The following is a 17,697-nucleotide window of genomic DNA, read 5'->3' as shown; positions in this document are numbered from 1 at the left end:
TGTTCGTATGTAAGATGATACTTGGGCCCACTACTTTTGCTCCCCCCCCGTCTGTCTTCCACTGCCTCAACACAGGTGATGAGTAGCAGCAGGGAATGGGCAAAACTTTGGTTCCATTCCTGCACCTCCAATAAGTCTGTAAAGTTCTCATAGGACTTACAGCAAAGTCACAATCCAGTCCACTGTTTGGAATCTTTCTTGCTATTCAGCTTACATTTTCCCTTTTTAGATTTAAACCACTGATTTCAATGGGGTTGGGATTTCACCTAAAGGGAGTATTTCCATTGAATTCAATAGGACCAGAATTTCTCTCATTATTACTTGCTATTTATTTTTATTGTGCCAGTTAGTCATGTCAACTAGGTCTCACTATGCTCTCTCTTCAACTATGGTGTCTACATGCGTACACACACACACACTGTAGATATTTATGCACCCTCAAATATTTTGAAAGTATGCAGCTCTGATTAAAAAAATGCTGGGGAATGAGAAAGTATGACATGTCCAAACTGTCTTCATTCAAACTGATTCCGTCACCAGAGTAGCAATAAGATGGACACCTGAAGGCAAGCAAAAATGAGACCGCCCAGAAACAGACAGGAGTGGAGGAGCTGCGCAAGATAGATGGAGGAGGGGATGAGGCTGATAAATATTTTGACAGAGTCAAGCTGTCAAGCTATACAATTCATTTACTCTTACACTGATAAGTGAAACCTTAAAGCAATGTAACACAATTTGTAAAAGACTTGAAGCGCCCTTCAATTTTTCAATAGTTTTCTGATACTAAGGTACCCAGAGCTGTATGCAACATTCCAGATTTGTTAACCAAAGCCCAGATAGAGTGGTATATTCACTTCACTGCTCCATGACAAGGTCTGTATATTCAATCCTAAATTGCACTGGCTTAGATTTTTGCTGCCATACTGCACTGTAAACTCATACCTAATTTGTTGCCCATTATCATCCAAGTATTTGCTTTTCTACCCTAATGAATTAAAGCATGTTGGATTATTTTTCTCCCAGTATGGAATTGCTTGTATTTTCACTGAGTTTATCATAATCTTTTCTTCACAGATTTCTCAACTCTGTTCTTTTGTGTTACTACTTTGTGCTCATTGATATTTGCAACATGTCATAACTTAGTATCAACTAACAAAGCCATGAACATATTCAGGGTACAAAATGTATTGAAAAGGACAGAACAGATCGTGCGGGTGTCGGGGGGGGGGGGGAGTGGTACTATATGTGAAAGAAAATGTAGAATCAAATGAAACAAAAATCTTAAATGAATCCACATGTTCCATAGAATCTCTATGGATAGTAATTCCATGCTCTAATAAGAATATAACAGTAGGGATCTATTATCGACCACCTGACCAGCACAGTGATACTGACAATGAAATGCTAAGGGAGATTAGAGAGGCTATCAAAATAAAAAACTCAATAATAGTGGGGGATTTCAATTATCCCCATATTGACTGGGTACATGTCACCTCAGGATAAAATGCAGAGACAAAATTTCTCAATACTTTAAATGACTGTTTCTTGGAGCAACTGGTACAAGAACGCACAAGGGGAGAGGCATCTCTCGATCTAGTCCTGAGTGGAGCGCAGGATCTGGTCCAAGAGGTAACTCTAACAGGACAGCTTGGAAATAGTGACCATAATATAACAACATTTAACATTCCTGTGGTGGGAAGAACACCTCAACAGCCCAACACTGTGGCATTTAATTTCAGAAAAGGGAACTATGCAAGAATGAGGAGGTTGGTTAAACAAAAACAGGTACAGCAACTAGGGTGAAATCCCTGCAAGCTGCATGGACACTTTTCAAAGACACCATAATAGAGGCTCAACTTAAAATGTATACCCCAAATTAAAAAACAAACACAGTAAAAGAACTCAAAAAGAGCCACCATGGCTTAACAACCATGTAAAAGAAGCAGTGAGAGAAAAAGGCATCTTTTAAAAAGTGGAAGTCAAATCCTATGAGGTAAAATAGAAAGGAGCATAAATACTGCCAAATTAAATGTAAAAATATAATAAGAAAAGCCAAAAAGGCGTTTGAAGAACAGCTAGCCAAAAACTCAAAAGGTAATAAAATGTTTAAGTACATCAGAAGCAGGAAGCCTGCTAAACAACCAGTGGGGCCGCTGGATGATCGAGATACAAAAGGAGCACTTAAAGACGATAAAGTCATCGTGGAGAAACTAAATGAATTCTTTGCTTCAGTCTTCATGGCTGAGGATGTTAGGGAGATTCCCAAACCTGAGCCGTCTTTTGTAGGTGACAAATTGTCACAGATTGAAGTGTCACTAGAGGAGATTTTGGAATTAATTGAGAAACTTAACAGTAACAAGTCACTGGGACCAGATGGCATTCACCCAAGAGTTCTGAAAGAACTCAAATGTGAAATTGCGGAACTATTAACTATGGTTTGTAACCTGTCCTTTAAATTAGCTACTGTTTTTTTTCCCCAATGACTGGAAAATAGCTAATGTAACTCCAATATTAAGAAGGGATCTAGAGGTGATCCTGGCAATTACAGACAGGCAAGTCTAACGTCAGTACCGGGAAAATTCGTTGAAACAATAGTAAAGAATAAAATTGTCAGACACAAAGAAGAACATAAATTGTTGCGCAAAAGTCAACATGGTTTCTGTAAAGGGAAATCATGTCTTACTAATCTATTTGAGTTCTTTGAGGGGGTCAACAAACATGTGAACAAGGGGGATCCAGTGGACATAGATTAGATTTCCAGAAAGCCTTTGACAAGGTTCCTCACTAAAGGCTCTTACATAAATTAAGTTGTCATGGGATAAGAGGGAAGATCCTTTCATGGACTGAGAACTGGTTAAAAGACAGGGAACAAAGTGTAGGAATAAATGGTAAATTTTCAGAATGGAAAGGGGTAACTACTGGTGTTCCCCCAGGGTCAGTCCTGGGACCAATCCTATTCAACTTATTCATAAATGATCTGGAGAAAGGGGTAAACAGTGAGGTGGCAAAGTTTGCAGATGATACTAAACTGCTCAAGATTGTTAAGACCAAAGCAGACTGTGAAGAACTTCAAAAAGATCTCACAAAACTAAGTGATTGGGCAACAAAACGGTAAATGAAATGTAATGTGGATAAATGTAAAGTAATGCACATTGGAAAAAATAACCCCAACTATACATAGAATATGATGGGGCTAATTTAGCTACAACTAATCAGGAGAAAGATCTTGGCGTCATCGTGGATAGTTCTCTGAAGACGTCCGCACAATGTGCAGCGGCAGTCAAAAAAGCAAACGGGATGTTAGGAATCATTAAAAAAGGGATCGAGAATAAGACTGAGAATATCTTATTGCCCTTATATAAATTCATGGTACGCCCACATCTTGAATATTGCGTACAGATGTGGTCCCCTCGTCTCAAAAAAGATATACTGGCTCAGAAAAGGCTCAGAAAAGGGCAACTAAAATGATTAGGGGTTTGGAACGGGTCCCATATGAGGGAAGATGCAACAGAAAACTGTCTCAAGTCCCCACCCAGCAGCCTGAGAAAATGACACCACCCCTTGGCGCTTCTGAAAGGCAATACTTCCCCACTTGCAAGCATAGAGTCCGAGTGTAGAAAAGAAACTTTTAATAAAAGGAGGAAAGTAACTGGGCATTCATTTGGGAAACACGCCACAATCAGGGTTCATAAACATAAACCACGATCAAAAGACCCACCCCCAAGTAAGCTGGTCAGTGTCCTTTTCCCCTGAGGTTCTTAAGTCCAGCAACCCAAAAGTCCCTTTCACGTGCCCAACCCTTCTCTGCACCCCACTCACAGTTACTGTCCTTCATCAGTGCAGACCCAGAATTCAGAGGCGTATCTGCAGAGTTCACCTCCTTCCACCCCGCGGCCCCCCCTCCTGCCAAGTGGACCATGTAAAGAGGCACCTTAGTCACTCTGCTTCTTGAGCGCTCGGTTACCGCCTCTCTCTGTGGAGCTCTGCTCTGGCCCTCTCCGCCAGCCGCCCTGTTGGCCATGCCTTTCTGCCAACCACCCTTCCAGCCACTCCTCTCTGCCAGCTGCACCTCTCCGCCAGCCGCCCTGCTGCACCATCTGCCTCACCAGCCACTTGTTTGCTGACTATCAGTCGCCTTCTGCACCTCTCTGCTGTGACCTCTGCAAATCAGTCTCTTAGTAATTTTCAGCTCTTTGCAGGCTGGGCAGAAACACAGTCCTACCACAACATGGTTTCAGCTCTGACTGAGCATTTAAAAGAACAAAGAAGCTCCTAATTAACCCTATTTAGCTCTTTCTTGAACAGTGGGGAGGAACAAATGTAACCACTCCAGAGAGGACTCTTGGGGAGGCTTTGCAGCCTCCTGGCTGGGACACCAAGCCCCACCGCTCTTACTTTCACAGGGCTCTGGCATTTGAGCCCCTGGCTTAACAGGGTTCTTTCAACTGAGGGTGACCCCCTTATTTGGGACAGGTTAAGCACAGTCCTGCGTCCCTGTATTCCTACAATAATTACAAGATTGGTATTTCACTACCCCTGCATTCAATACTAAGGTGATTTGTAACCCAACAGCAGACAAAGTTGATTACTTTTACACCACTCTATCTGCTGAATATCTAAGTAGGGCAGGAGCAAACTGGATTTACATAAACACACCCAAAGTCTCTCCCCATCCCAGTTAGCTATCAGGGAAGCATTCATTCGGATCTTGCTTACATCTGAATTCTTTTTCTCCACTGATTTCATAATTCTTCTAAGAAAGTTCTCTGGCATGATTTGTTCTGTATAAACCCATTCTGCTTGATAATCATAGTTCTGTTATCTTCTAAATGGATAATAACTCTTGTCCCATTATTTAAAGACATTAGACTTGCCAAACAGTATTTGCCAGAATTACTTGTACTACTTTCTAAATTGGTAGTCCACCCCCCACACACCCCATTTAGAAAAATCAGTCATTTCTGATCATCCAGCCTACTTTTTCTTGCATTTCATTTCCCTGTTCATAGAGTGTATAAAAGCACTTACTCTAAAGATCTCTGACTTGAATAACAGTAGTCCATTTTTGTTTTGTTTCTGCTCTTAGCTATTCTTTTAGGCCTCAAAAGATTCTTTGTAATCTTGTTCAGTTGCCTCTGCCATTGTCCCATTCGTGGGTTGGTTTTTATTTTGTTTTGTTCTTTTAATCCTCAGATCTTTGAACAGTCCTTCATTTAGCCAGATTGGATACTGCTTATTTTCTTTTTCAGTTACTTTTTTTCCTTTATTGAAACATCCTCTTCTATCCTCCAGTCTTCTTCCACTGCATGAGATTGAATAATTTCTCTTATTGCACATTGTTCAGATTTCTTAATTCTCTAAAGTTTGCTTTCTTGATATTCGAGACCCATGCAGTAGTGCAGTCTGTGGACGCTTTCCATACTGTATTAAACTAGAGTAGCTCATAGTTGATTATTACATGATTCCTTGTTCTCAGTCTCAACATTAGCAATAAGCATAAGCAGGCTAACTCTGGTTGGATTCTTTCTTTTGTCTTGTGTCACTTAAGAGGCTCATGCATGATGCATCTTACTCCTTATATTTGTTCCCAATGGAGGTCATTGCAGTTGATATTCCCTCATCAGGAGAGTATTCTAGGCTTTCAAGTACCTCAAGAACTGATCTACAAATGTATCATTCATTCTCTCTAGGTCCTGGTGTTATATAATTAATGCCCACTCAGACTTCTCTCATTTTTCTCACTCTTTTCATCCTTTAGAGAATTTCAAAATCAAAAGCATTTGCAGTACTTGTGGAGCATGGAAGTGCCATCTTTTTTGTCTCTCCGCTATAGAGCCCATCTATGACATTTATATTACAAAAATCCAATGAGTCACAGACTATCGTGTAACATCACTTTTAGAGTTATTACTATTAAAATCCTAACATTACCACAAAGGTTCATGTGCAAGGGTAACAATTTTCAGGGTGAGCTCTGTAACTCCTGCTTATTTCATCATACTCTTTGCTTTTTGTGTGTAGACATTATAGTACATTAATACTCCACTTGTTATTTGCCTTCTGTTTCCTAGCAACTCCATCTGCTGCCTTATTTTGTATGATGGAAGTATAGATCTTTTGTAGTTAAGCAAAAGCTACTCAACTCACTACTTTCTACCTAGTTAAACCCAGCATGGTTAGAACCAAGCTATCCCTTCTGCATAAGTAAGGACCATTTCTCCCAAACAAGCAATCTTACATCATTGCTGAAAATATTCCAGCATTCCATGAAACCCAGACCCTCTTTGCAGTCAGTCTCTCAGCATGTGGTTGCACCATAAAAACTTCAGAAAAGAACACTAATATCCACTTAGGCTTCAGTTGTCATCCAAGGTCCACAAAGCCATCTTTGATCTGCTGGATCTCTTTGCCCATGATGGTTGTTACTCCATGTGCTATTGTTAGTGGGAATTCCCCAGTATGCACACCCTGCAGGTGAGATAGGTTGAATGAGCTTTTTTAATTTTGGAATTTCTCACAGAATGGGAATTCCAGGTTCCAACCAGTCCTACCCGAATGTGGGATAAGACATGGCAGTATTTTCTTATATTGTAGATAGGGAATACTGCAATATATTAGACACCATACAGGACTGCTTCTTGGAGCAATTTGTCCTGGAACTCATACAGGGAAAGGACTACATTAAGAATTGCCTAAGTGAAGCTCAGGATCTGATCCTAGAGATGCATATAGCTGAACTGCTTGGACCATAATGTAATATCTTTGTAAGGGAGAGCTACAAAACAACAAGGCAGATACTTTTTAACTTGTTAAACTTAATAGACAAAAATGAAATGCCTGAAAACTGCCTGGAGATTTAAAACCATAGTGGCTCAAACTAAATATATACTCCAAATTTAAAAAAAAAAATGGATGAAAAAAATGCTATCATCACTAAACAACAGAGTAAAAGAGGCTGCTAGAGGCAAAAAGTCAAATCCTACTGAGGAAAATAGAAAGGAGCATAAACTCTGGCAAGTGTAAAAATATAAGAAGGCAGGCCTAGAAACAATTTGAAGAACTACCACCTAAAGACAAAAACACCAAACATTTTTTAAAAGTACATCAGAAGCACGAAGTTTGCCAGACAGTCAAAGGAGTCACTTGATGATCAAGGTGCTAAAGGAGCACTCAAAAACAGACAAGGCCATCGTGAAGAAGCTAAATGAATTCTTTATATCAGTCTTCATTGCAGAGGATATGGGGGATTCCCTACCCCCAAGCCATTTTTTTTAGGTGACAAATCTGAGGAACTGTCCAAAATAGAGGTGTTGGTAGAGAAGGCTTTGGAACAAACAGTAGTAAATCACCAGGACCAGAAGGTATTCACCCAAAAGTTCAAGGAACCCAAATATGAAATTGCAGAATTACTAACTGTGGTATTACTTCTGGGGAAATTTGGCACCACTGCATGTGCATAATTAATGAGCCATGCATATTATTTTTTGTGCAGTAAAAAGCTTCTGCTGGAAAGTTGCTGTAGTTCTGCCTTTTGCCCACCAGAGGGCACTGAGGCAGTAGAAGAGAGCAGCAGCTCCCAGCCTGCTAGGGAAGAGAAAGAGCCTGCCTTCTTCACAGCACCGGTCAGGCCAGGTAAGGAAACATGGGCTATGGGGAGACAGACAGCATGAGGCTGCTGTGCGGTCAGACAGGGGCTCATAAGGGATAATGGGGGAGAAAAGACTGGGGTAGGGGCTGAACGAGAGTGGAGGCACAGGACCACAGGGTGGAGGGAGGTGCAGGACCACATGGTGACAGGGACGGGGGTGCATGAATACATGTGAATAAGGACTACAAGGAGACATGGGGGTTTGGGGACGGGGCAGATGTGCCTGACTGAATGGGAGAGGCTCGGGGTCAGCCTGGATCTGCATAAGGGAAACTCCCCAATTACCCGAAGATCATAATGGTTCCTTCTGACCTTAAAGTCTATTACTCTAACCCCTCCCCCCCCAAAAACCCCTATTCTATATTTTTCCCATCCATACCCAAAACCTCTCCAAGTTCACACCCAGGCTCCTTCCCAGTAATTATTTCCCTCTCCCTTGGTTCCTCTGTTACCCCTAACTCCCCCAAGCCTTTGCACTGCTTCAGAGGGGTACAGGAAATATGGTTCTATATTGTAGTTTAAATAAATTACTCAGAGTTTTGTATTAATATGCCTATTAAAGAATCTATTTGTCAAAAAACATTTCTTGAATCTTTTTTGTTATCTGTATTGTTACAGACATACTTGCTGATGGGTATTTTTAAATAAATGACCAAAAATTGAAACTGGTGTCATTATATTGTGTTATTTTGACAAATCAAATTCTGCAAAATTCTGCATATTTTAAAATATTCTGTGCAGAATTTTTAAATTTTTGGCACAGAATTCCCCCAGGAGTACTGGGGTATGTAACCTATTGCTTAAAACTGCCTCTGTACCTGATGACTAGGGGTGGAGGTAGCTAATATAATGCTGATTTTTAAGAAAGACTCCAGAAGTGATTATGGTGATTATAAGCCAGTAAGCTTTACTATAGTTTCAACAAATTTGCCTGGTACCAAAGTTAAGAACAGAATTATCAGACAGATAAATACAGTATGTTGGGAATTGTCAATATGACTTCTGTAAAAGGAAATCTTGCCTTGCCAATCTATTAGAATTTTTGTAAATACAGAAAATTTGGGGCCAAGTTCTTGGCCCTAATGAGGTTCCTTCACAGCACCCTGCTGCACAAAGCACTCTTAAACCAGGTCTAAGTGGCCAGCTGGTGCAGGGAAATCTTTGGGATGGTGAAAAGTTGGTGTAATCAGTTTTATGCCACCTGCCTCACTCCAGCATTCCCTTATAGGGTTGTGCCCTTATGTGGCCAGAACATACTATACCCAGACATTTTACAAGCTGCCATAAACAGGGGCTGACCTAAGCCCCAGCCCCACTGATCAAATGGCAATAAAGTCACCTTTACCTCTCCCAAGGTGCTGAGCTCAGCAGCTGTCTACCTCAATTGTCCTGTACTCACAGTTAGAAAACAAACAGGAACTTTATTGGCTGTTTGCATTTATTCCTTTTGTGGTTGCCACTGGCAACAAGACTATTCAGATGTAGAGAATATAATAAAATATCCATTTTAATCAGCAGAGAATATATTGCTTTGCCAATTATACAAATATATTAGAGACAGAGTAAGTGAAAAATATGGGCTTTTAAAACTGGTTCTATTCTGTACAGCTGGAATCTTCTATCATAGTGATTAGATTATAGGAACAATAAATGAGTGGCTGTCACTTAAATCATTATGCATCTCCTAGTTTTGCAGAATAGCATCTGCTCTATGATTGTGATTTGTGTCTGTGAAGAAAGACCCTGATGAATAAAAATGCATCTTATATAATGAAAGCATATTTTGGAATGACAGAAGACTATAGGCCATATTCTGCTGCCATTACACAATGGAAGTTCACTGCAAGAGGTCATTTAATTTAAGGGAAAACTGTCAGTACAAAATGGTGCAATTTTTTGAGAATTTAAGTTACACAAAGAGGGAAAGAAAATATGACAAAAGAAGAGCCCAAAGTAAAGAAACCAAAACCTTTTCGTTTACCAAGAGACAGTACAGATACCCACTATATCCAACAGGTGCTTAGGTAGGACAGGTGTCATTCTCCCTGGCTACAGTGGTTTGCAACACGAAAGAGAAGATTTGATGTCAGAAGCCTCCTCATTAAACTTAGAGCCTGATTCTCTTCTTTTGTGTTGTGGAAATCAGGAGTACATCCACTAAAGCTAATAGAATTACACCAGCATAAAAGTACATGAAGAATAAGGCCCAGGAACTGGAGTATTGGCTTGTTAGTATTCTATTACATTCAAAGGAAGCAGTTATCCTCAATTAAGCAATCCTGTGGAGAGATGGAGGTATTCCATATGACCTATTTCAATCCATCTATTATTTTCATACCTTTACTAACTTTGTTATACGTCAACTAATATTAGAGCTGTATTAAAATACTGGAAGATTTTATTGTATTTAATTAACTTTCTTACTTAAAAAAATACAATGCAGTTATTACAATTATTAGGAAGTGAGACTTTGTTCCATGTTTCCACAAAAGATTTTTTCTGGGAAAGTAAGATCTGAGGTTGCTGGAGCTTTAGTCCTAAAATCAAAAGCAAGTGGTTCTGGCAAAAATCAAAACAGCTTGATGTTTTCTTTTCAATACACAAGGGGTACAATTTTCAAAAGCACTTACCTGACTTAGCCTAAGCCCCTTTTACAAAATGACAAATACTTTAGACCCATTGAAAGTCACTTTTGAAAGTGAGGCTTAGGAGCTTAAGGCTGGATCTACAAGAGGATCTATAGACTCAGCTTTACAATGCCAAACTTTTAGACACTCTGCCATGTAGTAGAATCCACAGCCTTGAATTAGGGAGCCTGTACAACACAGGGGGGGGGGAGGAGAAGCCAAAATGCTGAATTGGGAGCTGCCTCACCTAATCAACAGGAAGTGGTGATGGAAGGGTGTGGCATCACAGCATGCCTACCAGATCAGGACCCATACAGAACAGTGGTGCCCTTATACCCAATAGTCCAGTGATTAACACAGTCACCAAACATGTAGGAGATCTGGTTCAAATATCTCATCTGACTGATGTAGAGCAATGACTTTAACTCCGGTCTAACACCTACCCTCATTTATGGGATATTCTGGAGCATCTCTCTCAATGTGTTCTCAGCTATTCCACTTTATATAAATAATTAGTTAGAAATTGGGCCAGAGAGGGAATGACTGACTTTCAAGCCCAGTGGTTAGGGCACTCACAGAGGAGGTGGGAGACCGGTGCAGGCCCTTGAAGTATTTTATATGAAGTGGCATAGCTTCAACAGGGGAGCTTGTGGGAGACATAGGCCATAGCTCAGGGGTTGAGCACTTTCCTGGGAGATGGGAGTTTCAACATCAGGTAAATGGAAGCTTTGAAGTAAGGTCTCCCACATTGTGGGTGAGTGTTCCAGGTATAAAGGGGGTAGCTCCTCTTGCTGGGCTGGGGGTTGGGAAATCCAGTAGATGTATCCTGTGCACACCTACTCACTCACACCCTGAAACTGAAAAAGGCAGGGGGATGCTTAATTTGAAAGTCCCACCAAGACTGAGGTAGGTGCTAGGTGAGGAAACAGAGTATGGACATTACCAGAAGTTTAAGCACCTAGAAAACTTTACCAACAGAAGTTTAGGCACCTAAAGGATCACACAGCTGATGAACAAGGGTTCTGAGGATCTAAATTTTGGATTTAGGTGCCTGAAAAGGCAGTTAGATGTCCAAATCCCCTTGTAGTATAGCCCCCAAGTCACCTAGGTGACTTTGAAAATTTTACCCAAAGGCGCCTAGATGCAGATGATAATGGAAGAACCTGAATAGAATAAACCTCAACCAGTCTTGAACCAGAGTCTTCAGACATGAAAATCCAGAATGCCCAGCAGTGAACCTGATAGCACTCTTTCATGAGGAGCACAAGTGAATCCAGGCCCTACTGAAATCAATAGCAGTTTTGAAACACATGAGAAATCGTTAAGAAAAGGCTTCATTTGTAAGATACCTTAAATTGTGAAATGCAAAAAAGAAAACCAAGACTTTCCCAGAAATAATCTTTATTTAACTCATTAGGGCAGAGCTTTCCCTTTGTGTGACATGCACCATGCAGATTTTAAAAAAAGCAAGTCTAACACTGCATCTGTGGCTGCAGGACTAAATAAATAGGATAGGACATAAAATCTTAGCTTTGACAGTTTGGTTTTGTAATATTAATTAAATGGTTTCTCTGAACTATTGCTATAATATACAATTAATCTAAACAGTGCAGAATGTTGTTAATATCAATAACCTGTTTCTATGATTCTATACTCATTTAAAACTCTCATTAAGGTTACTTACTGTTTATTTACTACTAGTCAATGCAGGGCAGAAAAAAAAACATGGAATATATTTTAATTTACTACCCTATGACAATTTCTAGAATGATTCAATGGGCCTCACATCCATCATTTTACCCCCCCCCCTCCCGCTAGGAGGTCAGCGGGGGAAAAGCAAAGCATTTTCCAACCCTGGGATTAAGAGTAGATAAAAGGTTTTTGGTGTTTTTTTTAAAAAACAAAAACAAAAAAAAACTACACAACACAACACCACCACTTGTTTTCTAAATGTTGGAGATCTTTAAAAAGTTTCATATACGCTACACAATCAAGAAAGCTCATTCAATGAGAGCACGATGCAATGTAAAGGAAGGCACTTTCATTTATGACTTGATCCTGAGAAGTGAAAACTTAAATGGTAGTTTTAGGACTTCCGCACCTCCCAGGATCAGGCTTTTGGAATAGAGATGCCAAATGGGAATCTTTACAATGGGAGACTTACCAGTGTAACTATACTGGCATAATAATGCCATTGTAGTTATACCAGTATCCCTCTCCACGTTGGCACTCTTATTCTGAAAGGTACAGTTGTACAACTACAGTGATATTATTCTGGAATGTATACAAGCCCTCGGAAGAGATTGTGGTGATTTATCATTCCCTAACTGGGAACTGAAACCTAAGAGGAAGAACACATTCAGTCTAGCTTTTGAGGGGGAGGGGAGAAATGCACCTTTAAAAGCTTGTTTCTGGGGGTTGCGGGAAATCAGCTACTGATATATGAATGCTAGAATACTCTTCCCCATCCTTTTAATTAACTGCAGTACTGAGCAAGAACCCTGCTTGCTTTACTCATGCAAGTGACCCCATTGACTTGAATTAAACTACCTGCAAGATTAAGAACAGAAGGATTAGGCTCCAGGTGTGGAAAATCCATTCCATTCTTTGTCTAATGCAAATAGAACAATTGTCAAGTTGATATATCTGCACAGAGCCTGGGACTATGGGGCCTTGATCCTCGATTGTATTGCAGTACAGCTGAAAAACCTCAAAACTAACAACTCCTCCCAACAGGGTGATTTGGTTGTAGGGTGACCAGACAGCAACTGAAAAATCAGAACAGGGAGTGGGGGTGGTAATAGGCACATATATAAGACAAAGCCTCTAAAATCAGGACATCTGGTCACCCTATTTGGAATGGAAATGGGATAATAGCTGTTCTAACAAAAGTACATATATTGATTAAAGTTAGGAGGTTTTGCTCAAACAGGAAGTTTTACTTTAACTAATGGAACCTAAGAGCTGCCACAGTTTGCTATTTTGATCTTCATATCCTTTTATTCTCTTACTTACTGAGGCCAAGATTCTGCCACCCTTTACTGGTGCTCTGTATGCATCATGGCAACCCTTGCATTACAGGGTTTATACACACAATAAATGCCATGCCAAATTCTGTACTCAGTTTACACTAATGTAAAGCTGGAGTGACTCTGAATTTAGTAAATCACTTCAACCTTATCCAAGTGTAACTGGAAAGCAGAATTTGATCTGGAATGTCATGTAAAAAAGTTATTTTAGAAATAAGTAGATCAGCAAATATTTTATTGCTGTTTTTATTTAATACATGGAGAATCCTATACAAGATACCACTCCTATCACACAACCTAATGCAAAGAGCCTAAAATATACCTAAATATACTGAGTGCAATTCTGCTCCACCTTTATAGGCAGGTGTGACAGTCTACGTCTCTAGGATCAGGGCAGCATGGCCTAGCAGCCAGAGTCTATGGGGTGTGGCGCCCACCAAGGGGTGTGGCAGCCCAGGTAGGGGGGCCTGGGCCCTCCCAGCTCCACTGGGCCCTGGGCCAGGGCCCTAACAGTGGTATAGCAACTTGCCACTGACTCAGCGGGGGGGGGCCCTACCAAACTCCACCCGGGAAACCTCAGTGTGAGGTACCACTCTGTCACCCTCCCTGGGTCACTTTCTACCAGTGTCTGTGTTGGGGTCTCCCATGAGACGTGGCCCAGGGAGGCTCTAATTCCTGGTGCGGTCAGGAGCTATGGCTGGCCCGCTGCAGGAGCTTCCCAGACAAGTCCTTCCCCTGCAGTCTCCAGCCCAGAATGAGCTGGTCTTCCTCCCTTTATATTGCTAGAGCATTTTGAGCATACTTCTGCTGTCAGAAATATGGGCTTAACCCTGTCTGGGCTAGTGCAGGGAAAGCAGACCCTATTACAGAAGGCTACAACCATCAAGCAACTATTTTTGTCAGTTTGAATGGTCACAAAAGGCAGGTCTTTACTTGCCTAAAGGATGTTTAGAATTTTGTCAGTAAATCAATGTGCTTAATGCATGTGTACTAATAATGCAAAATTTTAAAATTTCTAGTAGGGCTGTCGATTAATCGCAGTTAACTCATGCAGTACTATCTGTATTGCTGTACAAGTCACCTGGACTTTTTTTTTTTTTTAAACACACACACACAGACTTGGCACAGCTAGAGGCATTGCACATGCACCATCAGTGCTAAATCCTAAGTATAAGCATAAAGTGGTTTGACTTTGCAAAATGTCCATCTCAAAGATCTGTCCTTCCTTCAGTTACTCATCATATATTCAAAAGCTCTTTAGCCACGTCACCAGGATGGACAAAAATGCCATAGCACACCATGCTCTCAGACTCTTCACTGGTATGCTAAGGGATGCCTTCCTTGGCACTGACCATGGGGCTGCACAGAGACCAATAGATTTTCAGGACTGAACCATTCTGGGAACCACAGGCACCAACTTTCTGCCCCAGGCCTTGCCCCCACCCCACCCCTTCCCCTAAGGCATCACCCCGCTTTGCCTCTTCCTGCCCCCATCCCACCCTTTCTCCCAAGTCCCCACCCCTACTTTGTTCCATCCCCTCCCCCGAGCATGCTGTGTCCTCACTTGTCATCCCTCCCCCACAAGCCTCCTGCATGTTGCAAAACAGCTGATTGCAGCTGGCAGGAGGTGCGAGGAGAGGGGAGAAGTGCTGTGAATGAGATTATGGTATTTGGAGGAGGGAAATTTAGCTTTATTAGGAACTGGAGAACCTTATGGGAAAAGAAGAGCCTATACAGGAAGGGTGGACTCTACCTACTCCAAAATAGAACCTGATTGTTGACATATAAATTAAAAAGGTCATAGAAGAGTTTTTAAATCAAGGTCTGGTGGAAAGTCAACAGGTGCAGAGGAGCACATGGTTTGGACAGAGACATTTATTAATGGGGATACTCTATATCCTGCTAAAGAGGAAAGGATAGTAGATGATAAAGTACAGGTAGGAACTGAGGAGAAGCAGTCAAATTAAAGAGTCCAATTCAATCACATCACAGGGAGACAACTAAATATTGACAAGTTGTATCAGCACACATATAAAAGTGCAAGAAGTCTAAATACCAAGTTGAATGAACTTGAGTGCTGGTATTAAAATGAAGCTATTGATATAATAGGCACATAGAAACTTGGTGGAATGATGATAGTCAATGGGACATGGTAAAACCAGTGTACAAAATATATATGAATGACAGTAGGTTGGGCTGGTGGGAGAGTGGCACAAAGGATAGAATCAAGTCTAGTAAAAAATCTTAAGTGAATCAACTGTACCATAGAAACTCTATAGACAGACATTCCATGCTTGAAAAATAAGAGTATAGCAGTAGGAATATGATACCAACCACCTGACAAGGCTGGTGACAGTGACTGAAACACTCAGGGAGATTAGAGAGCCTACAAAAAACAGTAGAGGAGTACTGGTGGCACCATAGAGACTAACAAATTTATTTGAGCATAAGCTTTCGTGAGCTACAGTTCACTTCATCAGCTATCATATTGTTTTTCAACACAGAAGTGTTGGTTTCTCCCACAGCGTGTTTTCCAGCCCAGTCACCCTGTGGGGCAGGGCAGCAGATCCTCTTGGTCATCACCATATAGGTGGCGTCCAGCAGGCACCATGGGAAGGTTAAGGATCTGTTATTCTTGCTGCCCCAGTAACTAGACCAGAGTAGGAGGATCAGTGGTGAACCATGTCTTTCCCCACTTAAACTGTGCAGACTAGTGAGAATCGGTGAACCTCAAAAGGAGAGGTTCCTCCTTATCCAGCCAGAGCCCTGGCTGCTCGGGAAGAGACAACCCCCCCTCCCAACGAAGATGCTTCTTCCTGCCTCAAGAGCCCGACTCCCCAAAGTAGAACACTTTGAGAGTCAAAAAACAGAAAACCCAGTAATAATGGGGGATTTCAACTATCCCCATACTGACTGAGTACATGTATCCTCAGGACAGGATGCAGAGATAAAATTTCTAGACACCATTAATGACAGCTTCTTGGAGCAACTAGTCCTGGAACTCACAAGGAGAGAGGCAATTCTTGATTTAGTCCCAAGTAGCACATAGGATTGGGTCCTGAACAGCTTGGTAATAGAAACTATACCCTGATTAAACTTAGCATCCTTGTAGGGGAAGGGATACTAAATAAACCCACCACAGTAGCATTTAACTTCAGCCAGGGGAACTACACAAAAGCAAGGAGGCTAGTTAGATGGAAGTTTAAAGGAACAGTCACAAGAGTGAAACACCTGCAAGCTGCATGGAAACTTTGAAAACACTATAATAGAGGCTCAGATTAAACGTATACATCAATTTAAAAAAATAGTAAGAGGAGCAAAAAAAAAATGCCATTATGGCTAAAGAGAGTAAGAGGTGATTAGAGACAAAAAATGGAAGTCATATTCTACCGAGGAAAATAGAAAGGAGCATAAGCTCAGGCAAGTCAAGTATAAAGGTATGATTAGACAGGCCAAAAAAGAATCTGTAGAGCAACTAGCTAAAGAAACGAAAACTGACAGCAATTTTTAAAGTACATCAGAAGCAGGTAGCCTGTCCCTCCCCCCCCCCCCCCGCCCACAAAAATATCAATGGGGTCCCTGGACAATAGAGGTGCTAAGGGGGCATACAAAGAAGACAAGGCCAGGGCAGAGAAGCTAAGTGAATTCTTTGTATCAGTTGTCATTGTAAAGGATATGGGGAAAATCCTCACTCCCATGCTGTTCTTTTAGGTGACATCTGAAGAACTGTCCCAGATTGAGGTGCCAATATAGGAGGTTTTAGAGAAAGTTGATAAAAAAAAATCAAAAATATTAATAAGTCTTCACCCAAGATTTCAAGGAACTCAAATATTAAGTTGCAGGACTATTAACTGCGTTATGTAACTTTTCTTAAATCCTCTTCTGTACTAGGCGACTGGAGGGTAGCTAATGTAATGCTGATTTTTAAAAAGGGCTCCCAAGGCTATCCTGGCAATTACAGGACAGTAAGCCTAACTTCATTACAAGGCAAATTGGTGAGGCATGATTTCCCATTTCAAGAGCTGGGTTGACTCTTCTCCAACATATTGTATTAGTGTCTGATAATTCTGTTGTTTCCTGCAATTTCAAACAAACATGTGGACAAGGGTGATCAAGTGCATATAGCGTATTTGGACTTTCAGAAAGGTCCCTCACCAGAGGTTCTTAAGAAGAGTGAGTAATCATGGAATAAGAGGAAAGATCCTCTCAGGTTAGTAACTGGGTAAGAGATAGAGGAGGAATAAATGGCCAGGGTTTTTTTTTTGTTGTGTTTTTTTACACAATGGAGAGAGGATCTGTACCGGGACCAGTCCTGTTCAACATGTTCCTCAATGATCTAGGAAAAGAAGTAAACAGTGGGGTGGAAAAGGATACAAAATGACTCATGATAGCA

General features: G+C 41.1%; 1 long non-coding RNA gene across 1 annotated transcript; it reads right to left on the bottom strand.

The window, feature by feature from the left end:
* Nucleotides 1-1,947: 1,947 nt before the first annotated feature.
* Nucleotides 1,948-16,790, bottom strand: LOC122457972. Its single transcript, XR_006277768.1, has 3 exons — nucleotides 16,695-16,790; nucleotides 10,275-10,278; nucleotides 1,948-1,986 (listed from the first exon to the last, which is right to left on the bottom strand). It is a non-coding gene; the product is annotated as an uncharacterized LOC122457972 (long non-coding RNA).
* Nucleotides 16,791-17,697: the final 907 nt, after the last annotated feature.

The sequence above is a fragment of the Dermochelys coriacea genome, chromosome 1, assembly GCF_009764565.3.
Source record: "Dermochelys coriacea isolate rDerCor1 chromosome 1, rDerCor1.pri.v4, whole genome shotgun sequence".
NCBI lineage: Eukaryota > Metazoa > Chordata > Testudines > Dermochelyidae > Dermochelys > Dermochelys coriacea.
This window is presented reverse-complemented; position numbering and strand designations above follow the sequence as displayed.